This window comes from Budorcas taxicolor, chromosome 4, assembly GCF_023091745.1.
Source record: "Budorcas taxicolor isolate Tak-1 chromosome 4, Takin1.1, whole genome shotgun sequence".
NCBI lineage: Eukaryota > Metazoa > Chordata > Mammalia > Artiodactyla > Bovidae > Budorcas > Budorcas taxicolor.
In genome coordinates this window covers 103683175-103708056 of record NC_068913.1, presented here as the reverse complement: position 1 = coordinate 103708056, position 24882 = coordinate 103683175, and positions in this window count along the sequence as shown.

Sequence of the window (24882 nt, the reverse complement as noted above, 5' to 3'; positions counted from 1 at the left end):
CACAGGAGAAATGGAGTAGCCCTCATAATCAACAAAAGAATCCAAAATGGAGTATGTGGTACACTCTTAAAAATGACAGAATGATCTCAGTTTGCTTCCAAGGCAAACCATTCAACATCACAGTAATCCAAGTCTATGCCCCAACCACTGGTGTCAAAGAAGCTGAATTTGACTAGTTCTATGAAGACTATGGCATCCGGTCCCATTACTTCATGGGAAATAGATGGGGAAATAGTGTCAGACTTTATTTTTGGGGGCTCCAAAATCACTGCAGATGGTGACTGCAGCCATGAAATTAAAAGACTTACTCCTTGGAAGAAAAGTTATGATCAACCTAGATAGCATATTCAAAAGCAGAGACATTACTTTGCTGACTAAGGTCCATCTAGTCAAGGCTATGGTTTTTCCTGTGGTCATGTATGGATGTGAGAGTTGGACTGTGAAGAAGGCTGAGTGCTGAAGAACTGATGCTTTTGAACTGTGGTGTTGGAGAAGACTCTTCAGAGTCCCTTGGACTGAAAGGAGATCCAACCAGTCCATCCTAAATGAGATCAACCCTGGGATTTCTTTGGAAGGAATGATGCTAAAGCTGAAACTCCAGTACTTTGGCCACCTCATGCGAAGAGTTGACCCATTGGAAAAGACTCTGACTCTGGGAGGGATTGAGGGCAGGAGAAGGGGACGACAGAGGATGAGATGGCTGGATGGCATCACTGACTCGATGGACATGAGTCTGAGTGAGCTCCGGGAGTTGGTGATGGACAGGGAGGCCTGGCGTGCTGCGATTCATGGGGTCACAAAGAGTCAGACATGACTGACTGAACTGAACTGAACTGAACTGATGTAGACTTACCTCCTAGCTCAGTCAGTAAAGAATCTGCCTGCAGTTCAGGAGACCCAGGTTCTATTCCTGGGTTGGAAAGATCCCCTGGAGAAGGAAATGGCAACCCGCTCCAGTATACTTGCCTAGAGAATCCCATGAATAGAGGAATCTGGGGGGCTACAGTCCATGGGGTCGCAAGAGTCAGACACGACTTAGCAACTAAACCACCACCACCACCATGAAGACTTACAAGACCTTCTAGAAATAATACAAAAAAAAAAAGTCCTTTTTTCATCATAGGGGATTGGGATGCAAAAGCAGGGTATCAATAGATAGCTGGAGTAACAGGCAAGTTTGGCCTTGGAGTACAAAATGAAGCAGCAAAAAGGCTAACAGAATTTTGCCAAGAGGATGCACTGGTCATAACAAACACCCTTTTCCAGCAACACAAGAGATGACTATTGTGATGACACAGACCTCACCAGATGGTCAAAATCAGACTAATTACATTCTTTGCAGCAGAAGATGGAGAAGCTCTATACAGTCAGCAAAAACAAGACCTGGAGCTGACTATGGCTCAGATCATCAGCTGCTTGTAGCAAAATTCAGGCTTAAACTAAAGTAAATGGGGGAAACCACTAGGCCACTCATATATATCTTAATCAAATTCCTTATGATTATACAATGGACATGATGAATAGATTCAAGGGATTAGATCTGGTAGACATAGTGCCTGAAGAACTATGAATGGAGAGGCAGTGATGAAAATAACCTCAAAGAAAAAGAAAGGCAGGAAAACAAAGTGGCTGTCTGAGGAGGCATTACAAATAGCTGAGGAAAGAAGAAAAGCAAAAAAGAAGGGAGCAAGGGAAAAATGTATCCAGCTGAATGCAGAGCTCCAGAGAATAGCAAGGAGAGATAAAAAGGGCTTCTTCAATGAAAAATGCAAAGAAATAGAGGGAAAAAATAGAATGGGAAAGACTAGAGATCTCTTCAAGAAAATTGAAGACATCAGGGGAACATTTCATGCAAGGATGGGGATGTTAAAGGACAGAAATAGTAAAGACTTACGAGAGGCAGGAGAGATTAAGAAGAGGTGGCAAGAATACACAGAAGAACTATACCAAAAAGGTTTTAATGACTGGATAACCACCATGGTGTCATCACTCATCTAGAGCCGGATATCCTGGAGTGTGAAGTCAAGTGGGTGAAAAAAAAGAAAAGCATTATCACCAATAAAGCTAGTGTAGGTAATGATTTAAATTCCAGCTGAGGTATTTAAAATACCAAAAGATGATGGTGTTAAAGTGCTGCACTCCATATGTCAGCATATTTGGAAAATCCAGTGGCCATAGGACTGGAAAAGATCAGTTTTCTTCCCAATTTCAAAGAAGGGCAGTGATAAAGAGTATTCAGATTACCAGACAATTGTGCTCACTTCCCATGCTAGTAAAGTGAAAGTGAAAGTCACTCAGTCCTGTCTGACTCTTTGTGACCCCATGGGCTGTAGTCGGCCAGGCTCTTCTGTCAGTGAAATTCTAAGGTTATGCTCAAAATCCTTCAAGCTAGGCTTCAGCAGTATTTGAATTGAGAACGGCCAGATGTACAAGATGGGTTTAGAAAAGACAGAGGAACCAGACATCAAATTGCCAACATTCTTTGGATCATGGAGAAAACAAGGGAATTCCAGAAAATATATCTGCCTCTGATTCACTGACTAAGCAAAAACCTTTGACAATGTTGTTGTTGCTTGTGCTAAGCCTCTTCAGTCATGTCCGACTCTGTGGGACCCCATAGATGGCAGCTCACCAGGCTCCCCCTTCCCTGGGATTCTCCAGGCAAGAACACTGGAGTGGGTTGCCATTTCCTTTTCCAATGCATGAAAGTGGAAAGTGAAAGTAAAGTCGCTCAGTAGTGTCCAACTCTTCATGACCCCATGGACTGCAGCCTACCAGGCTCCTCCGTCCATGGGAATCACCAGGGAAGAATATTGGAGTGGGTTGCCATTGACTTCTCCGTTTGACACTGTGGATCACAACAAACTGTGGAAAATTCTTACAGAGATGGGAATACCAGACCATCTCACCTCTTTCTTCAGACACCTGTTTGTCATCAAGAAGCAGTGGTTAGAACCTTACATAGAACAACTAACTAGTTCAAAGTTGGGAAAATAGTAAGACATGGAACAATGGATTTTTCAAAATTGGGAAAGGAGTACATCAAGGCTGTATATTGTTACCCTGCTTATTAACTTATAGGAAGAGTACATCACGCAACATACCAGGCTGGATGAATTACAAACTGGAATTAAGATTTCTGGGAGAAATATCAACAACCTCAGGTACGCAGATGATACCACTCTATATGGCAAATAGAAGGGGAAAAAGTGGAAGCAGTAACAGACTTTATTTTCTTGGGCTCCAAAATCTCTGCAGATGGTGACTGCAGCCATGAAATCAGAAGATACTTGCTTCTTGGAAAGAAGGCCTAGGCTGTATATTAAAAAGCAGAGACATCACTTTACCAGCAAAGATCTGGACAGTCAAAGCTATGGTTTTTCTAGTAGTCATGTAAGGATGTGAGAAAGTGAAAGTGAAGTCACTCAGTCATGTCCAACTCTTTGCGACCCTGTGGACTGTAGCCTACCAGGCTTCTCCGTCCATAGGATTTTCCAGGCAAGAATACTGGAGTAGGTTACCATTTCCCTCTCCAGGGGATCTTCCTGACCCAGGGATCGAACCCAGGTCTTCTGTATTGGAGGCAGACGCTTTAACCTCTGAGCCACAGGGAGCCCCAAGAACTGGACCATAAAGAAGACCGAGTGCTCAAGAATTGATGCTTTTGAATTGTGGTGCTGGAGAAGACTGTTGAGATTTCCTTGGACAACAAGGAGATCAAACCAGTCAATCCTAAGGGAAATCAATCCTGATTATTCAATGCAAGGACTGATGCTGAAGCTGAAGCTTCAATACTTTGGCTACCTGATGTGAAGAACTGACTCACTAAGAAAAGACTGAAGCTGGGAAAGATTGAGGGCAGGAGGAAAAGGAGGTGACAGAGGATGAGATGGTTGGATGGCATCATTGACTCAATTAACATGAACTTCGGAAAACTGGAGATGGTGAGGGACCAGGAGGCCTGCCGTGCTTCAGTCCATGAAGTTGCAAAGAGTCAGACACGACTTAGCAATTGAACAACAACAAAAAGAAGGAAATGGGGGCAATTAGCTGTATAGTTGGCTGTTTGTGACTGGTTGAACTTAGTGCTTTGATTTAGAAAACTTGAGGCATTTTCAGGCCTAGATTTTGGTTTGGTTATGTAGGCTGTGTCAGACAGTTCAGTTCAGTTGCTCTGTCCTGTCTGATTCTCTGAGACCCCATGGACTGCAGCACGCCAGGCTTCCCTGTCCATCACCGTCTCTTGGAGCTTGCTCAAACTCATGTCCATCGAGTCAGTGATGTCATCCAACCATCTCATCCTCTGTCATCCCCTTCTCCTCCTGGCTTCAATCGTTCTCAGCACCAGGGTCTTTTCCAATGAGACAGTTCTTTGCATCAGGTGGCCAAAATATTGGAGCTTCAGCTTCAGCATCAGTTTTTCCATTGAATAGTCCGGGTTGATTTCATTTAGGATTGACTGGCTTTATCTTCTTGCAGTCCAAGGGACTCTCAGGAGTCTTCTCCAACACCGCAGTTCTAAAGCATCAATTCTTTGGCACTCAGCTTTCTTTATGGTCCATATCTCACATCCATACATGACTACTGGAAAAATCATAGCTTGGACTATATGGACCTTTTTTTGACAAAGTAATGTCTCCGCTTTTTCATGTGCTGTCTAGGATTGTCATAGCTTTTCTTCCAAGGAGCAAGCGTCTTTTAATTTCATGGCTACAGCCACCATCTGCAGTGATTTTGGATCCCAAGAAAATAAAGTCTCTCACCGTTTCCATTCTTTCCCCATATATTTTCTATGAAGTGATGGGACTGGATGCTATGATCTCTGTTTTTTGAATGTTGAGTTTTAAGTTGGCTTTTCAGTCTCCTCTTTCACTTTCATCAAGAGACTCTTTAGTTCCTCTTTGCTTTCTGCCATAAGGGTGGTGTCATCAGCATATCTGAAGTTATTGATATTTCTCCTGGCAATGTTGATTCCAGCTTGTGTTTCATCCAGCCTGGCATTTCACATGATGCATTCTCTTATAAGTTAAATAAGTAGGGTGACAATATGCAGCCTTGACATCCTCCTTTCCCAAATTGGAACCCCCTGTTCTTCTATGTCTGGTTCTAATTGTTTCTTCTTGATCTGCATACCGATTTCTCAGGAGGAAAGTGGTCTGGTATTCCTATATCTTGAAGAATTTTCCACAGTTTTTTGTGATCCACATAGTCAAAGGCTCTGGCATAGTCAATAAAGCAGAAGTACATATTTTTCTGGAACTCTCTTGCTTTTCCAATGATCCAACAGATATTGGCAATTTGATCTCTGGTTCCCCTGCCTCTTCTAAATCTAGCTTGAACATCTGGACACTCTCGGTTCACGTACTATTGAAGTCTAGCTTGCAGAATTTTGAGCATTACTTTGCTAGCGTGTGAGATGGGTGCAACTGTGCAGTAGGTTGAACATTCTTTGGCATTGCCTTTCCTTGTGATTGGAATGAAACCTGACCTTTTCCAGTCCTGTGGCCACTGCTGAGCTTACCAAGTTTGTTGAGCACATTGAGTGCAGCACTTTCATAGCATCATCTTTTAGGTTTTGAAATAGCTCAGTTGGAATTATATCACCTCCACTAGCTTTGTTCATAGTGATGCTTCCTAACGCCCATTTGACTTCACATTCCAGGATGTCTGGCTCTAGGTGAGTGATCACACCATCGTGATTATCTAGGTCATGAAGATCTTTTTTGTATACTTCTACTTATTCTTGCCACCTCTTCTTAATATCTCTGCTTCTGTTAGGTTCATACCATTTCTGTCCTTTATTGTGCTTGCTTTTGCATGAAATATTCCCTTGGTATCTCTAATTTTCTTGAAGAGATTTCTAGGCTATATAGATGAGTAGAATTTGCCACCCCAAAATATGTCTCTGGCATGAGGGTTATTTTAAAGCTGGTTATTTTTTAAGAAACTATAGATACAGGAAAAACTGCAAGCTGAGTAGTAGAAGTTCCTCTTTTGTTAGATACATTTACACCTGTAAGGGTGATCTCCATTTCTAAAATTGTGTCTCTTGCTTTAAGAGAAAGAAGATGACATTATTTTTGAAACTCTTATCAATGCAGAAGACAAAGAATTAAGTTTACATAACAATCTTATCCTTTACTGCACTTTTTCTGGTAGCCTCCCATAACTGACTCCACCCACCTTTAACATTCTTTCTTTCTTTCTTTTTTTTTTTTTTTTAGCAAAACAGTGTTTTTAAAGTGATTGTGGAACAGGAAGGAAGGGAGCTGGGCGCAACCTTTGAAAGACTGACACAGCCTGAGGACACAAAATATACTGAGTAGAATCAAATGGAACCAAGATGGCAGCCAAATCTACTTGACTAGACCTTGATAATCAGTAACACTCATAGGAACATATCAGCACCAAGAGATGCCATGACAATTTCTAAGTGGTTTAGTCACTAAATTGCATCCAACTTTTGTGACCTCATGGACTGTAGCCTGTCAGGCTTCTCTGTCCATGGGATTCTCCAGGCAAGAATACTGGAGTGAGTTGCCATTACCTTCTCCAGTGGATCTTTCCAACCCAGGAATCAAACCCAGGTCTCCTGCATTGCAGACAAGTGCCGAGGCCTAGCATCAAAGACCAAAAAGTGGGTGGTGGCCAATTCCTGGAAATCTCTGCTCTTTTCCCAAAACAGAATAATCCTATCACTCATTAACCTGTGAAATTATCCAGTCCATAGAAGCTAACCATACCAGTTTTCAAGGCCACACTCAGCCCTCTGTGATGGCCCACACCCTGTCTATGGAGTGTTTCTCTCTAAATAAATCCACTTCTTACCTATCATTTTGTCTTTCACTGAATACTTTCAGTGATGAGACATTAAGAATCTGAGCTTCATTAGGTCCTAAAACCAGGTGTGTGATCTCAATTGGAAGACCATGGATTTTGGCAGAGGGGGTTAGAGTCCCACACTGGATTTTGTCCAGGTTTGGAGTCCCAATCTGAGGTGAATGGTTTCAGTGGTTTTCCCCAATTGGGGGAGTTAGTTTTCCTGAATCTCTCCCATGTACATAGGAGGTATATATGTTATTAAACTTTGTTGTTTTTCTCCTGTTAATCTGTCTCATAGAAATTTGATTTTTTATTAGGCCAACCAAAGAACCTAGAAGAGTAGTAAGTGTGAAATAAAATTCAGATTTGATGGCACGATGAGACACACTTAAACATAAAAATTTTCTCTGCCCTTTGGCCCCCTTTTTCTCTTCTACTGTTCAATGTGTATCTGTATCACCCATTGATCAAACCTCCCCATGGGCAGAAACACCTGCTCAACCATATAGAGAAACATTCTTTTAGCATCAACATGACAACACCTTAAAAGATAACATTCCTTTTTCGTCTTGTAAGGAGTCACAACGACACACCACTCTGTACTTGCAGATCTGGATTGTACAAGGTGTCAATAATAATGTTGAAAGCTTGGCTTCTCTGCACTGGTGCTGAATTGAATCTTTGAGACAGAACTTGGGTGAAGTAGAAAAGGATAGCTTTATTGCTTGCCAGGTAAAGGGGGCCACAGTAGACTCCTGCCTCAGAAAAACTATGTATCTCAACTCAGAAGGATATGACAAGCAGTTTCATAACAATATTTCAAGGGTGGGGTTGCTGAAAAGATTAGGGTGTGTGCAGTGTTTCAGGCGATTTCAGTTCAGGTCAGTTGCTCAGTCCTGTCTAACTCTTTGAGAACCCCTGGACTGCAGCACACCAGGCTTCCCTGTCCAGCACTATCTCCTGGAGCTTACTCAAAATCATGCCCATTGGGTCGGTGGTGCCATCCAACCATCTCATCTTCTGTCATCCCCTTCTTCACCTGCCTTCAATCTTTCTCAGTCAGGGTCTTTTCTAATGAGCCAGCTCTTTGCACAGGGTGGCAAATGTATTGGAGCTTCAGCTTTAGCATCAGTCCTTCCAAAGAATATCCATGGTTGATTTCCTTTAGGTTTGATCTCCTTTCACTTAAATGGACTCTCAAGAGTCTTCTCCAACACCACAGTGCAAAAACATTAGTTCTTTGGCACTCAGCTCTCTTTATGGTCCAACTTTCACATCCATACATGACTACTGGAAAAACCTTAGCTTGGACTATATGGACCTTTGTCAGCAAAGTAATGTCTCTGATGTCTAGCGATGTCTATGCTGTCTAGGTTTGTCAATAGCTTTTCTTCGAAGGAACAAGCACTTTTTAATTTTATGGCTACAGCCACCATCTGCAGTGATTTTGAAGCCCAAGAAAATAGTCTCTCACTATTTCCATTGTTTGCTCATCTATTTGCCATGAAGTGATGGGACAGGATACCAAGATTTTTGTTTTTTGAATGTTGAGTTTTAAGCCAGGTTTTTCACTCTCCTCACTCACTTTCATGAAGAGGCTCTTTAGTTCCTCTTTGCTTTCTGCCATAAGGTTGGTGTCATCAACATATCTGAGGTTATTGATATTTCTCCTGGCAATCTTGATTCCAGCTTGTGCTTCAACCAGCCCAGCAGTTTGCATGATGTACTCTGCTTATAAGTTAGACAAGCAAGGTGACAATATGCAGCCTTGATGTACTCCTTTCTGAATTTGGAACCAGTCCATTGTTCCATGTCTGGTTCTGAATTTTGCTTCTTGACCTGTATATAGATTTCTTAGGAGGCAAGTAAGGTGGTTTGGTATTCCCATCTCTTGAAGAATTTTCCACAGTTTATTGTGGTCCACACAGTCAAAGGCCTTAGCCTAGTCAATGAAGCAGAAGTAGATTTTTTTTTTTTGGAGTTCTCTTGCTTTTTCTATGATCCAATGGATGTTGGCAATTTGATCTTTGGTACTGCTGCCTTTTCTAAACCCATCTTGAACATCTGGACATTCTCAGTTCATGTATTATTGAAGCCTAGCTTGCAGAATTTTGAGCATTACTTTGCTACCATGTGAAATGAGTGCAACTGTGCAGTAATTTGAGTATTCTTTGGTATTGCCTTTCCTTGGGATTGGAATGAAAACTGACCTTTTCCAGTCCTGTGGCCACTGCTGAGCCTTCCAAATTTATTGAACATGCTGAGTATAGCACTTTCACAGTATCATCTTTTAGGATTTGAAATAGCTCAGCTGGAATTCCATCATCTCCACCAGCTTTGTTCATTAGTGATGCTTTCTAATTCCTAAGGGCCACTTGACCTCATATTCCAGGATGTCTGGCTCTAGGTGAGTGATCACACCATCGTGGTTATCTGGGTCATTAAGATCTTTTCTGTGTATTCTTGCCACCTCTTCTTAATATCTTCTGCTTCTGTGAGGTCCATACTGTTTCTGTCTTTTATTGTGCCCATCTTTGCATGAAATGTTCCCTTGGTATCTCTAATTTCCTTGAAGAAATCTCTAGTGTTTTCCATTCTATTGTTTTCCTCTATTTCTTTGTTTTGATCACTTAGGAAGGCTTTCTTATCCTTCCTTGCTGTTCTTTGGAACTCTGCATTCAGATGGATCTATTTTTCCTTTTCTCCTTTGCCTTTTGCTTGTCTTCTTTGCTCAGCTATTTGTAAGGCCTCCTCAGACAACCATTTTGCCTTCTTGCATTTCTTTTTCTTGGGGATGGTTAGTTTCCAAATTTTGATGAGTTTCCCTCGTTCCTTTAATCTTGCCTCAGGTGGTTTCTTGGTTGCTCCTCCCTTGATAAGTCAAGCTTTGGAATCTGCCCTTTGGGACTCAGGGATTGTCATGGAGGTTGAAGTCTTGCCTACAAGGAACAAGGTGTCAAAAAAGGCTTCTGTCCCCAGGAGCTCTCAGTCCACTAGTTTCAATAATATGTTATTTAATATAGAGCCCTTTGTCTCAAAAAACTTACATAACCATGCTTTGACTTCTAACAGGCAGTTCTTAGAGCTTTCTGAGATGCTCTTTCCAAATTATAATACTCAGTTTGGCTTGAATAAAATTTTCCATTTCTTTCTTAGATTGACTGATTAATTTTTCATGAACAAAGGAAAAAATTTTTCCAGTAGCTATAGTGGCATTAAAACCACCTCAATCTAATTGCTTCCTTGTTTAGTTAATTTCACAACCCTAAGCTAATACTGATGATAACTTGAATCACTTTGATACAGTATCATGCAACGAATTACTAAAGTTCCATGCCTTCATCTGCCACTCTTCTCCACATCAGGAATCAGACTGGGTGCATTTACTGTTGGCCTGACCCTGAGAGTGAAGAAAGTTATTCTGACGTTCCTCAGATATATGAGCAACCTAATATAGATGTCTATTTTGAGGGTATATTTTCTGAGGTCACTCCTGGCACCTATTAATTCCACTGAAACAGGAGGAAGTGGGCAAGGCACAACCTTTCAAAGAATGACATAGTCCAAGGACATGACATAAACTGATTAGAAAAAAAAAACAGGTCCAAGATGGTTCATGAGTTGGCTTCTACTAGAATTTGAGCCTCAGTATACATGCCAAAGCTTCCCTAGTGGCTCAGAGGGTGAAGCGTCTGCCTGCACTGCAGGTAGACCTGGGTTTGATCCCTGGGTCAGGAAGATCCTCTGGAGAAGGAAATGGCAACCCACTCCAGTACCTTTGCCCGGAAAATCTCATGGATGGAGGAGCCTGGTAGACTGCAGTCCATGGGGTCACAAAGAGTCAGAGACGACTGAGCGACTTCACTTTCCTTTACTTTCCTATACATGCCAAAGAATGCTCAAACTACCGCACAATTGCACTCATCTCATACGCTAGTAAAGTAATGCTCAAAATTCTCCAAGCCAGGCTTCAGCAATACGTGAACCATGAACCTCCAGATGTTCAAGCTGGTTTTAGAAAAGGCAGAGGAACCAGAGATCAAATTGCCAACATCTGCTGGATCATCAAAAAAGCAAGCGAGTTACAGAAAAACATCAACTTTTGCTTTATTGACTATGGCAAAGCCTTAGACTGTGTGGATCACAATACACTGTGGAAAATTCTGAAAGAGATGGGAATACCAGACCACCTGACCTGCCTCTTGAGAAATCTGTATGCAGGTCAGGAAGCAACAGTTAGAACTGGACATGGAACAACAGACTGGTTCCAAATAGGAAAAGGAGTATGTCAAGGCTGTATATTGTCACCTTGCTTATTTAACTTCTATGCAGAGTACATCATGAGAAATGCTGGGCTGGAAGAAGCACAAGCTGGAATCAAGATTGCTGGGAGAAATATCAATAACCTCAGATATGCAGATGACACCACCCTTATGGCAGAAAGTGAAGAGGAACTAAAAAGCCTCTTGATGGAAGTGAAAGAGGAGAGTGAAAAAGTTGGCTTAAAGCTCAACGTTTAGAATACTAAGATCATTGCATCTGGTCTCATCACTTCATGGGAAATAGATGGGGAAACAGTGTCAGACTTTATTTTTTTGGCCCCAATCAGATGGTGATTGCAGCCATGAAATTAAAAGATGCATACTCTTTGGAAGGAAAGTTATGACCAACCTAGATAGTATATTGAAAAGCAGAGACATTACTTTGCCAATAAAAGTCCATCTAGTCAAGGCTATGGTTTTTCCAGTGATCATGTAGATGTGAGAGTTGGACTGTGAAGAAAACTGAGTGCCGAAGAATTGATGCTTTTGAACTGTGGTGTTGGAGAAGTCTCTTGAGAGTCCCTCGGACTGCAAGGAGATCCAACTAGTTTATCCTAAAGGAGATCAGTCCAGGGTGTTCATTGGAAGGACTGATGCTAAAGCTGAAACTCCAGTACTCTGGCCACCTCATGCAACGAGTTGACTCATTGGAAAAGACTCTGATGCTGGGAGGTATTGGGGGCAGGAGGAGGAGACAACAGAGGATGAGATGGCTGGATGGCATCACTGACTCGATGGACGTGAGTCTGGGTCAACTCCGGGAGTTGGTGGTGGACAGGGAGGCCTGGTGTGTTGCAATTCACGGGGTCGCAAAGTCGGACCTGACTGAGAGACTGAAGTGAAATGAACTGAACTGATACATACATTGTAACATATCATCAAGTTAAATGACACACCCACAGGCACTATGGAAGTTGTAAGGCTGACCATAAAGATCAAAAACTGGATGGTGGCCCGTTTTCTGGAAATTCCCACTCCTTCCCCAAAATAGTTGGAATACTCTTCCCACTCATTAGCCTATGAAATGAACCACTGTTTCAATAAATTCACTTCTAATCTATCACTTTGTCTCTCACTGAATTCTTTCTGTGATGAGACATCAGGAACCTGAACTTCAATAAGTCCTGAGACCAGGTGTGTGATCTCAATTAAAAGTCTCAATCTGGGTTGCAAGATTTCACTATCACCCAGAGTCCCAGGAGGGAACAGATGTTAAACTAAAATTAGAATGACTTGAAAAGGACTATTTGCAAATGTGAGGGCAAAGTTTAGAGAAACCACTACCTTCAGAAAAATGACTGCATGGACCTATTAGCATGGAGATCTAAATGGGTAAAGGGAGGGACAGAGAGGTTACCAGAGACAGGGAACTAGAGCTGAGAGGGTACCTGACAAGTTCCTAAGCTCTGATCAACTTCTTAGTGACCTGGCAGGGAGGGAGCCAAGGGAGTGAGTGCTCAGACCACTCCCTCTATGTGAAAATGAAAGACAAGTTGCTCAGTCATGTTGGACTCTTTGGGACCCCAGGGACTGTAGCCTGCCAGGCTCCTCTATCTGTGGGATTTCCCAGGCAAGAATACTAGAGTGGGTTGCCATTTCCTTCTCCAGGGGATCTTCCTGACCCAGGGATTGAACCTGCCTCTCCTGCATTGCAGGGAGACTCTTTTACTGTCTGAGCCATCAGGGAATCCCTCTATATACTGATGTGTTATTGGTTTTCCCCACTGGCCAGCAAATATTGATCAGCTTCCTGGAGTGGGTGTAGAAATGGGGAGAGTAAAATGAGTGGAGTGAACAAAGTATCTCCATCACAAGTGGCTAAAGTGAAAGTGAAGTCGCTCAGTCATGCCCGACTCTTTGCGATCCCATGGACAGCTCCACCATCCATGGGATTTTCCAGGCAAGAGTACTGGAGTGGGTTGCCATTTCCTTCTCCAGGGAATCTTCCCGGCCCAGGGATCGAACCCAGGTTTCCCACATTATAGACGGACGCTTTACTGTCTGAGCCACCAGGGAAGTAAGTGGCTAACTATATGCCAAGTAAAAGAGTATCAAAGTAACACAAGGAAGAGAGGGGTCATTGTATTCATATCAAAGTTGAATACAAGGAAAAAAGTGACAAATAAAATAAAGTAACTCAACAATAAGCCCCATACCACCTTCATGGACACTTTTTTTTTTTTTTTTTTTTGCATCTAATAGCATAGCTACAAAAATATGAAAAAACAGCTGCAAGAAATCTAAGGAGAAATCAACAGATGGAATATAGTGATGTTCAGACACACTTTTTGCAAGACAAGGAAACTTTAAACAAATTTTTTTCTCTGCCCATTGGGCCTTTTCCTCCCCTCTAGTGTGTATTATGCATCTGCATTAATCAGACTTCCTTAGAAGATAACTTCTTTCTCAAGCTTGTGTGGGGTCACAATGACCCACTACTGACTTTACAACTGTGCTTTTCCTGGTAACCTCCTATAACTTTTTTGTGTGTGTATAAGCCGTCAACATGTCCTTTGGCGTATAATCCTTTGTTTCAAAAAGGTGTTTAACTGTGCTTTAACCTCTGATGGGTGGAACAGTCCTCAGAGCTTTTTGGAAGACTATCTCTTGGGTTATAATCCTAATGTTAGCTTGAATAAAATTTTCTATTTCTTCCCTAGATTGACCAGTGGTGAATTTTTTTTTTCAACAGTGAGAGGCATTATACAATATTAATAGGAAAACCCAAGATACTTTTCTAGCTATGATTAGGCTGCAAAACTGGAAGACATACCGTAGAACAGGAGCTGGAGATCTCCATAGAAAAGATGTAACATAGACGTGACCAGAGTTACAAGCTAAGATCCAAGCACTGGTCTAGAGAATTTGTAGTATTACAGCTTTAAAAAGAGATGTTTATCAATTAGGATTCAATTCAGCTGCGATTAGCAGAAAGTCCCAAATCACATAGACTTAAACAGGATATAGTTCAATGACCAGAGGAAGGCAGTCTAAGGTTGGTATGGTGGCTCTACACAAAATCCTCAGGAACCCAAGCTACTTTCACGTTTCTGCCTCACTGTGTATAAAAGGTGGCTTTTAGCTTACAGTTAAAGATGGAGTCATGGACTTGTTCATACTGTGGTCAGCAAGGAGGAGGAAGAGGGGAAGAACGGATAAAGCAGAAGAGAAGGGAAGCTCTTGGGAGTTGCCCTACAATACTTTTGCTTATATTCCTGGGGCTAGAACTTTCATACTTCCATGTCTACATCATATAAAATATAGAATTCTTTTTCATGTTCTGGCTGGCTGAAAATCTATGACTAAGAAAAACGGTGAGAGAAGATACTGAGAAGCAACCAGCTGTTAGTCTCAGCCACAGCCAGCCCTTCACACACTTCCTGAAACACAGTCAACATTTCTTCTTTGTGGGAGAAATGTCAATGGTTTTTATTAGGTGAATATATGAGAAAAGAAAAATGAGAAAGTTGGAGTTAAGTTGGAGTTATATCCTCAAGTTCTGTTTTCAGTTTGAGCCATAAAGTTGGAAAACCAGGTGGCAAGATAGTGCAAGACCAAGCCTGAATTTTCTTCTCTTGTTAAAGTACCTGTCTCTGGTGTAGTAATACCAGATAATGGACATGAGAGTGATTGTGCAGTGGCCTGCCCAGTTAAAGACCAAGTGTGTTGGTTTTTTACTCTTCTTTATTGAGATGGTGCCAGAAATGACTTTGGACTCATTGATGGGACCTCTCTTAATGGTTCAGACACCCTTTTTCATCATCTGTCTTAAAAAAGTAAATAATTTTACTTGGACTAGGAATAACTCTTGGCTCCTAGTTTAGTAGTCAAGAGACCAATGAGTCTTATATGTACAGGTATATAAGAATTACCCAGTACATTTGTTGAAAATTCTTAGTAATGGACCTCATTACCCAGATATTCTGATGCAATGTCAAATATGGGTTAGGACTTGCAATCTATGTTTAAACAAGTTTTTCAGATAATTTCAACACATATACTTGAGTAGCACTATCAGAACTATATTGTGAGCCACATGTCATTTTAAATTTCCTAGTAATCACTTTAAAAAAAACAAAAAGAAATTGGTAAAATTAATTTGAATAATATATCTTATGTGGTGGTTTAGTTGCTAAATTGTGTCGATTCTTGCGACCCCATGGACTGTGGCCTGCCAGGCTCCTCTGTCCATGGGGTTTCTCCAGGCAAGAATACTGAAGTGGGTTGCCATTTCCTTCTCCAATATCTTATGTAACACAATATATCTAAAACATTATCATGTAGACATGTAATCCACCTAAAAAGTGATTAATGAAATATTTTACATTTTTTTCTACTAAGTCCTCAATACCTGGCCTGTGTATTTTATACTTAGGGTACACCTCATTGGGACCTGCCACCTTTCAAATGCTCCACCACCATGTGAGGCAATGGCTTTTACATTGGACAGGGCAGTTTTCGAGGATTAGACAGCACTAGATTGAAACTATGGAGGTCAGAAACTACATTTCATTCTTATATTTGTAGAGCCTAGCAAAGTGCCTAGAACACAGGAAGTGTTCAAAAAATGTTGGTCGGCCGGTTAGTTAGTCACAGTAACGGTCTGAGCTATAATCACACGAAGCTATGTGCCAATGGCTGTTACTGTGGCAGGGAAAGAGCCCCAAGGTTTTTTTTGGGGGTGGGGAGGTGCAGAAATTTCTAGGGTGTTCAGAAATCTGCTAGGACAGTTAATAGGTGGTATTTAGAATTCTATTAAGAATAACTTCAAAGGCATGAGGGAGGAGGAACTCACTTCAAAGGCTTTAAGAGGAGAAATAGAGCAAGTTAGCAAAGACTGTTGCTAGGACAACCTTCTTAGGATTGAAAGAGGAGATTCGGATACTGTAGACTGGGATTGGAATGGCTGTGATCTCTCCTTTTGTAATATACTCTCCTTTTGCCTGGCTCGAAGGAAGAACAGTGGCTATTAAAAGTGCAATTTTAAAATGGCTATTTAAAAGTGCAATTTGGAGCCACAGGGCTGTGTGGCACTAAAAGGGTTTAAGTGCAAAGAGAAGGAAAAAGGACTGAAAGTTGATTGGTAAAGGGCCACCCGAAGTGAAGCACAATCACAAGGGTTCCTATTAAATTACTGGAATATGCAGTTCAAGAAGAACTTTTATCTCCCAGTTGCTGGGAGACTCCATTTATGGGAATCAAAGATAGGGAACAAAGTAAGTTTTTCCTGGGGCTTCTCTGGTGGCACAGAAGGTAAAGAATCTGCTTGCAATGCAAAAGATCTGGGTTTGATCCCTGGTTAGGGAAGATGCCCTGGAGAAGTGAATGGCTACTCACTCCAGTATTCTTGCCTGGAGAATCCCATTGACAGAGGAGCCTGGTGGGCTACCATCCATGGGGTCTCAAAGAGTCTGACCGACTGAAGAACTAACATTTTCACTTTAGAATATCATTAGATCAAGCAGTTTAAAATTGTTAAGAAAGTAATTATTGGGAACTAAAGTGATTTTATTTTCTTAAGTCTTATTCTCAATTCATCATTGAAATGTTTATAAAGGTATTAGCTAATAATTAATATTTAAGTTTTTAAATAAATTCTAAATAGTGAGCTTTTGTTGGGCAATTATTATATGCCTGGTATTCAGCTGAAGGCTTTCCATTTATTTAATTTCCAGAAAAAATGTTTTCTTTTCTATCTACAATTTTCTGATTTTTTAAAAAAATATTGAAATTAAGAGAGATTAAGTGATTTGTCTAAGAACTGTTTTTATAGGAACAATAGAACTAGGGATAATTTTTATAGTGTGCTCACTTTAGGAAATACTTGTATTATTGCTCATAATAACCTTAACTAAGCTGTAAAATTCAAATTTGTACCATGACGGTAAATTCGTAGGGCCTTAGAGGTTCTGATATTAACAACAGGCTACAAACATATATAGTGAAAGTGACATTTGAGAAATCAGTTCAGTTCAGTCACTCATCGTGTCCAACTCTCTGCGACCCCATGAACCACAGCACGCCGGGCCTCCCTGTCCATTATCAACTCCTGGAGTCCACCCAAACCCATGCCCATTGAGTTGGTGATGCCATCCAACCATCTCATCCTCTGTCATCCCCTTCTCCTCTTGCCCTCAATATTTCCCAGCATCAGGGTCTTTTCAAATAAGTCAGCTCTTGCATCAGGTGGCCAAAGATTTGGAGCTTCAGCTTCAAATTCAATCCTAATGAACACAAGGGACTGATCTTTAGGATGGACTGGTTGGATCTCCTTGCAGTCCAAGGGTCTCTCAAGAGTCTCCTCCAACACCACAGTTCAAAAGCATCAATTCTTCGGCGCTCAGCTTTCTTTATACTCCAACTCTCACATCCATACATGACCACTGGAAAAACCATAGCCTTGACTAGATGGACCTTTGTTGACAAAGTAATGTCTCGGTTTTTTAATATGCTATCTAGGTTGGTCATAACTTTCTTTCCAAGGAGTAAGTGTCTTTTAATTTCATGGCTGCAGTCACCATCTGCAGTGATTTTGGAGCCCCCAAAAATAAAGTTGCCCGCTGTTTCCACTGTTTCCCCATCTATTTCCCATGAAGTGATGGGACCGGATGCCATGATCTTCATTTTCTGAATGTTGAGCTTTAAGCCAACTTTTTCACTCTCCTCTTTCACTTCCATCAAGAGGCTTTTTAGGTCTTCTTCACTTTCTGCCATAAAGGTGGTGTCATCTGCATATCTGAGGTTATTGATATTTCTCCTGGCAATCTTGATTCCAGCTTGTGCTTCTTCCAGCCCAGCATGTCTCATGATGTACTCTGAGTATAAGTTAAATAAGCAGGGTGACAATATACAGCCTTGATGGACTCCTTTTCCTATTTGGAACCAGTCTGTTTTTCCATGTCCAGTTCTAACGGTTGCTTCCTGACCTGCATATAGGTTTCTCAAGAGGCAGGTCAGGTGGTCTGGTATTCTGATCTCTTTCAGAATTTTCCACAGTGTATTGTGATCCACACAGTCAAAGGCTTTGGCATAGTCAAGAAAGCAGAAATAGATGTTTTTCTGGAACTCTCTTGCTTTTTCCATGATTCAGCGGATGTTGGCAATTTGATCTCTGGTTTCTCTGCCTTTTCTAAAACCACCTTAAACATCTGGAAGTTCACGGTTCACGTATTGCTGAAGCCTGGCTTGGAAAATTTTGAGCGTTACTTACTAGCATGTGAGATGAGTGCAATTGTGGGGTAGTTTGAGCATTCTGTGGCATTACCTTTCTTAGGGATTGGAATGAAAGCTGACCTTTTCCAGTCCTGTGGCCACTGCTGAGTTTTCCAAATTTGTTGGCATACTGAGTGCAGCACTTTCACAGCATCATCTTTCAGGATTTGAAATAGCTCCACTGGAATTGTATCACCTCCACTAGCTTTGTTCGTAGTGATGCTTCCTAAGGCCCACTTGACTTCACATTCCAGGATGTCTGGCTCTAGATGAGTGACCACACCATCTTTATTATCTGGATCATGAAGATCTTTTTTGTACAGTTCTTCTGTGTATTCTCGCCACCTCTTCTTAATATCTTCTGCTTCTGTTAGGTCCATACCATTTCTGTCCTTTATTGAGCCCATCTTTGCATGAAATATTCCCTTGGTATCTCTAATTTCCTTGAAGAGATCTCTAGTCTTTCCCAATCTGTTGTTTTCCTCTCTTTGTTTGCATTGATCACTGAGGAAGGCTTTCTTACCTCTCCTTGCTATTCTTTGGAACTCTGCATTCAGATGGGTGTATCTTTCCTTTTCGCCTTTGCTTTTCACTTCTCTTCTTTTCATAGCTATTTGTAAGGCCTGCTCTGACAGCGATTTTGCTTTTTTGCATTTCTTTTTCTTGGGGATGGTCGTGATTCCTGTCTCCTGCACAATGTCATGAACCTCCATCCATAGTTCATCAGGCACTCTGTTTATCACATCTAGTCCCTTAAATCTATTTCTCACTCCCACTGTATAGTCATAACGGATTTGATTTAGATCATACATGAATGGTCTAGCGGTTTTCCCTACTTTCTTCAATTTGAGTCTGAATTTGGCAGTAAGAAGTTCATGATCTGAGCCACAGTCAGCTCCTGGTCTTGTTTTTGCTGACTGTATAGAACTTCTCCATCTTTGGCTGCAAAGAATATAATCAATCTGGTTTTGGTGTTGACCATCTGGTGATGTCCATGTGTAGAGTCTTCTCTTGTGTTATTGGAAGAAGGTGTTTGCTATGACTAATGTATTTTCTTGGGAAAACTCTATGCACATTTGCCCTGCTTCATTCTGTACTCCAAGGCCAAATTTGCCTGTTACTCCAGCTGTTTATTGACTTTCTACTTTTGCATTCCAGTCCCCTATAATGAAAAGGGACATCTTTTTGGGGTGTTAGTTCTAAAAAGTCTTGTAGGTCTTCATAGAACCATTCAACTTCAGCTTCTTCAGTGTTACTGGTCAGGGCCTATGCTTGGATTACCATGATATTGAATGGTTTGCTTTGGAAATGAACAGAGATCATTCTCTTGTTTTTGAGATTGCATCCAAGTACTGCATTTCAGACTCTTCTGGTGACTCTGATGGCTACTCCATTTCCTCTAAAGGATTCCTGCCCACAGTAGTAGACATAATGGTCATATGAGTTAAATTCACCCATTCCAGTCCATTTTAGTTCACTGATTCCTAGAATGTCCATGTTCACTCTTGCCATCTCCTGTTGACCGCTTCCAATTTGCCTTGATTCATGGACCTGACATTCCAGGCTCCTATGCAATATTGCTCTTTACAGCATCAGACCTTGTTTCTATCACCAGTCACATCCACAATTGGGTATTGTTTTTGCTTTGGCTCCATCCCTTCATTCTTTCTGGAGTTATTTCTCCACTGATCTCCAGTAGCATATTGGGCACCTGCTGACCTGGGGGTTCATCTTTCAGTATCCTATCTTTTGGCCTTTTCATACTGTTCATGGGGTTCTCAAGGCAAGAATACTGAACTGGTTTGCCATTCCCTTCTCCAGTGGACCACATTGTGTCAGACCACTCCACCATGACCCGTCCATCTCGGGTGGCCCCACATGGCATGGCTTAGTTTCACTGAGTTAGACAAGCCTGTGGTCTGTGTGATCAGATTGGCTAGTGTTCTGCGATGTGGTTTCAGTCTGTCTGTCCTCTGATGCCCTCTCTTAGTGCCTATTGTCTTATTTGTGTTTCTCTTTCCTTGGAAGTGGGGTAAGATGTATTTGAGAAATACATTGCCCTAATGATATTAGGAGAAATTGAAATAAGCAGAGACTGGAGGCAAATGCAGTACTACAAGTTATTTATCGTAATCCCAGCAGGAGGTGGACAGAGCCTGGAGTATAAAAAGGCATTTAGGGGACTTGCCTTGAAGTCCAGTGGTTAAGACTCTGGCCTTTCTCTACAAGGCGCGCAGATCCAATACCTGCTCAGGGAACTAAGATCTCACATGTGTGGCACAGCCAAGAAAAAATTTTTTTAAGGCATTTGTACACAGAGAAGGGAAGGTGCTGGTGATGATCTTTAGTGACTGGTCTCAACTACTCTTTTCTCTTTTATTTTCTATAGGGTTCTCTAATCAGATCAGTGTGATTATTTTTTCTATTCCATTTATTGCCACTTTGGTATTGAATACTGATTTCTCCAGCCTCATGTACCTTCCTTGTTTTCTGTAGAGGAATAATTGGGTGAAGAATAGATTAATTCCACTCCCTTTGTCGAATGTGAAATCAATTTGCCCATTTTGTAAGATAATGCAGAAAAGATTCAAAATTCAAGGAGGTAGACATGAGTCAGAGGATTTTTCAAAGGAATATTTTCTAACCTAATAGTAAGCCATCATCAGAAGTTATCTGTACTTCTCCTCAACCCTTCTTGGTGAGGGTGGCTTTTTTAATTTGAAAGTTCTAATAGTGAGGACAACCCTCTTCACCTCTCCTCCACCCCAAGTTCTCCTTCTCCCATCTAAGGAGAAGGAGCTTGAGAGTCCTCCAGAGTCAAATTATACAACGAAGGGATTGAATACTCTAACTTTCTTTTCTGATCTAAATGTTTTTATCCTATTTAAAATTTTGTTTTGTTTTTGACTGTGCCACACAGCATGCAGGGATCTTAGTTCCTCAACCAGGGATCAAACCCATGCCCCCTACAGAGGAAGCATGGACCACCAGGGATTTCCCAGGCCTAAATTTTTGACACTGATACCCATTTATGGTATTCAAATGTTTCTGCCAAAATGAAAAGGACTAGAAAATCTAGAAATTTGGGGATTTATAGGCTTGGAGAACAGATTGCTTTTCAGCCTGATGACATAAAATTTAGATATAAAGGCTGATAACAATCCTCTTTTCAAGGATTAAATCAGAGATGTGACCATCACACCATTAACAAAACTCTTTACCATATTAAGGTGAAGTCAAGCAAATCTTTTTAGTTAGACCAAATGGCCTAGGGATGGTAGTGGGTGAAGTAGGGATATTAAAGGTATGGTTCTGTCACTGGAGCTTGATAGTTAAGCCAGACAGAAATATGTGGTGAGAAAGCCAAAAAATATAGAATGCCCCCTCCCCCCAAAAAAGTATAGCTAGAAGTAAACTGTGTTTGGCATTATTGGTGCTTTCAGTTAACTGTAATCAGAAAAGAAGCTGACTGGAGTAGGTGCCAGAAGAACTGCCATCATGGACTAAAAAGATACAAATGTTGAAGATATAAAATCATACTTAGCCCCCAACCTTCTATCAGCAGGAAACAGGTTAAAAAAGTTACTCAGTCCCTAAGGAAGACATATTCTCCAACTCTCTTTTCAATTATAGCTGAGGAGCAAAATAGAAAAGGAAGGAAATTCCAGTGGGTGGAACTGCAGAAAGTCATGGACGGTGGAACCTTACCAAGGAGTAAACAGGAGCTAATATGGACCTGTCTCTGCAGTGTATCTCCTATTCATTCCCTTTTCAAATGAGAGTATTTTGTATGTATACTGCATCTGTTCCCCCATGGTCCCTTAGTTGTATAAGGGATAAATATTTTGTACTTTTAATTCATAGGCATGATGTCTCAGATTTTTGTTCATCAAATATTCACTCCTCTCCACTCTTCTTTGTGTGGCAGTGTATTTCCATTCTTAACACTTTAAACATGACCTTCCTTTGTGACTTGTAAACCTCTAACTTGCTTTGGCTAACAGAATGCAAATGTACGCAAAGTCTTCAAATATTGAGCATTTATTTGGTTTGTGCTCTCTTGTGCTTAAAAACTGCCACTAATTGAGCATATTTCTTCAACCAAGAATACACGAAGACACCTGGAGAAGAAGTGAACCAAATCCAAGAAAACCAGAAATGTTTGTTTTAAACTACTGAATTTAGGAGTGGTATATTACACATCACTATTGTATTAAAAGCTGACTAATACATTCATTCTTTGAAGGAAGAGAAGCTATATCTGGATATGAAGTAAAGAAATAGCAACAATCTCAGATATGCAGATGATACCACTCTAATGGCAGACAGCAAAGAGGAACTAAAGAGCCTCTTGATAAGGGTGAGAGAGGACAGTTCAAAAGCTGGCTTAAAACTCAACATTAAAAAAAACTAAGATCATGGCATCCAGTCCCATCACTTCCTGGCAAATAAACGGGGAAAAAGTGGAAGCAGTTACAGATTGTCTTTTCTTGGACTCCACAATCACTGTGGATGGTGACTGCAGCCAAGAAATTAAAAGATGCTTGCTCCTTGGAAGAAAAGCTTTGACAAATCTAGACAGTGTATTAAAAAGCAGAGACATTACTTATAAAACAAAGGTCTGTCTAGTCAAAGTTATGGTTTTTCCAGTAGTTATGTATGGATGTGAGAGTTGGATGTAAAGAAAGCTGAACACCGAAGAACTGATGCTTTTGCACTCTGGTGCTGGAGAAGACTCTTGAGAATCCCTTGGACTGCAAGGAGATCAAACCAGTCAATCCTAAAGGAAATCAACCCTGAATATTCATTGGAAAAACTGATGTTGAAGTTGAAGTGCCAATACTTTGGCACCTGGTGTGAAGAGCTGACTCGCTGGAAAAGATCTTGATTCTGGGAAAGATTGAGGAGAGGAGAAGGAGGTGGCCGGGGATGAGATGGTTGGATGGTATCACTGATTCAATGATCATGATCTTGGGGGAATTCTGGGAGATGGTGAGGGACAACAAGGCCTGATGTGCTGTAGTCCATGGGGTTGCAAAAAGTTGGACACAACTTAGTGACTGAACAACAACAATGATGTTGAGAGACCACATATCACGCCATATGTAGAGTCTATCCTGACTTGAGGTTGATACTCTAACTAGTGCAGACTTTCAGACTGTTAACTTGGGGAGGCTGTGAATGCACTTGGGGTTTAGGAAGAAGAGTGAATTAAATAGTTAATGACCATAAGGTATACGGCAGTTGTCTGTACCGCCTCCTCCAACTTGCAGGCACACAGTAGAATTGTATTTCCTGACCTCTCGTGATTTTGAAGGGTCAAATAACTAGTTCTGATAAATGAGTTGTGACCAGAGTGACATGCACTTGCTAATATGAAAACCTCCAGGGCTTTCAGGCTTTCTTTTCATTTTTGCACAGCGATTGGTATTCTAGATTATGGATGCTCTGTCAGCCTGGGGCCTGACTAAGAACATAGATGACGTAGACCAGAGCCCCAAAAACACTCAACAGAAGTGTAGTGTTAGTAAGAAATATTAGTCTTTTCTGTGTTAAGCTCACAAGGGTGCTGTAGTGGGAGGTAAGATCTTTCCCATCTATTTTTGGATTTGGATTTGCTGTCTGGATGTGGAATAGCTGGACTGATATTTTCCTAGCATTCATACTGAGTTTTTGTACTGCCCATTCACATTCTACTTGTTCAATGCCCTTGTTCTGCTAGTTATTGAACAATTTGAGAGAATTCCCTAATGGTTCAGAGTTTAAGACTCAGTGCTTTCACTGAAGTAGCCTGGGGTTCAATCCCTGCTTGGAAATTAAGATTCTGCAAGCTGCACTGCGTGGCCAAAAAAAAAAAAAAAAAAAAAAATTGAATACCATCCCCTTGGCTGGCCAAAAATAATGGGAAATGCACAGGATAATGTTGCAACAAACATTTTGATTATGGAGAATATTAATTTATTCATAAAAATTTTAATTCTTAGATTACATCACTGGTACAGACTCCCCAAAGAAAGCATATGATCTTACAGTATCATTGTACTGTGCGAGCATGCCAAGTTGCTTCAGTTGTGTCTCACTCTTTGCGACACTGTGGACTATAGCCCACCAGGCTCCTCTGTCCACGGGATTTCCCAGGCAAGAATACTAGAATGAGTTGCCATTTCCTTCTCCAGGGCATCTTCCCAATCCAGGGATTGTACCAGCGCCTCCTGCAGCTCCTGCATTGCAGGCATGTTCTTTACCACTGAGCTACCAGGGAAGCTCCTGTCATTGTACTAAGTAAGGTAAATATTTGCCTGAACCAGGAAATGCCTTATGAGTCAACTCATGTTTATTTATTTAGACTAAAATATACAAGTCAAGACTCACTTGCCTCACTGTGCCCACCAATCCACAGTTACTTTGTGATGAATGATGCCCAGTCCTCAACAATTCCTCACCTTGTAAGATCTGCTTTAAAAGTCTCCAAGACTAAAACTCTAAAAATCAGTTCAGTTCAGTCAATCAGTCATGTCCAACTCTT